Genomic DNA, 1,139 nt, shown 5'->3' on the forward strand with positions numbered 1-1,139 from the left:
TAAAGGAAATTTAAAGATGCTTTGATTCTGTAAGTAAAAATACAAACATATTAAATGTGTGGTGTCATACGTACATTTCTCAGCGAACTCTTTCTCTTAACACTTGATACTTGAGTGATTTGTGAGTGATTTGTACAAAATGAACACCCTGGATCATGATACTAAGAACCTTATTTATACTAATTCGACCCTAACAGTCCTACACTAACGATACGCCACGTTGCTCACATGCATACGCTTCGAATCCCTGGGGCGCCATCTGTCCTTGTTCGGTTATACAGAACGTTTCAAAATTCAAATCCTCCCGCCTGAATTCTCTTTCGATATGTGGCAACATGATCTTTAACGAGAATGCCACGAAATACGCCAAGCTTCAGTACTGTTCGTATTTCGAGAAAACGCTTAAGTCTCAAAGACAATTTATCTCGATTCAGCTTCGATTTCAATCATCTTCATCTTAAATAACATCCTCGGACATGGCCATCATAAGCCATTTTTTCTTCGAACTCCAACTCTTCAAGAAACATTTTCTTTAATCGAAATCTCCAGCTAACAAATTTCCCCCAATAAATGTCTGTTTCGAAAAACAAGAGAAATAGGCATTTCTTGTCATGATGAGATTTCGTCTTACTCATATTTTAGAGTTCCAAGACATCTGACTAACGTCATAATCATTTATGACTTATCTTTCAAAACGTCTTGTCATTTTCAAAAACGTCTCTTCAAAACGTGCATTCCCACATTTTGTCATTACTCGTGATCATTGCTCCTAGATACTAGGAGTAAGGCTAACAACTGTTTGACCGCCGTTAGATTAAATCATCTCTTGTCGCATGTCCTTTTGACCTCTATTCTAAAAACTTGAAAAGGTTCTTACTAAACCTTAAAATACTCAAGCTTTTAGCCTTCACACAACCTTGTCTTTCATTCTTCTGCGACTAAACACACAAAAAACCCTTTTTGGTTTTCTAAACTAATTCTTGAAGCAATCACATCCATGGCGTCTCCCACCGTTCAAACCTCCACGTCGGGAACTTCAAACGCTCTCCAACCTGTTCAACAATTTCAACTCCCTACACAGATAGGTAACCAACAATACATTCCAGACCCAAACGTAGCAGAAACTCGTGCCATTTACG

The sequence above is a fragment of the Vicia villosa genome, linkage group LG7, assembly GCF_029867415.1.
Source record: "Vicia villosa cultivar HV-30 ecotype Madison, WI linkage group LG7, Vvil1.0, whole genome shotgun sequence".
Lineage (NCBI taxonomy): Eukaryota > Viridiplantae > Streptophyta > Magnoliopsida > Fabales > Fabaceae > Vicia > Vicia villosa.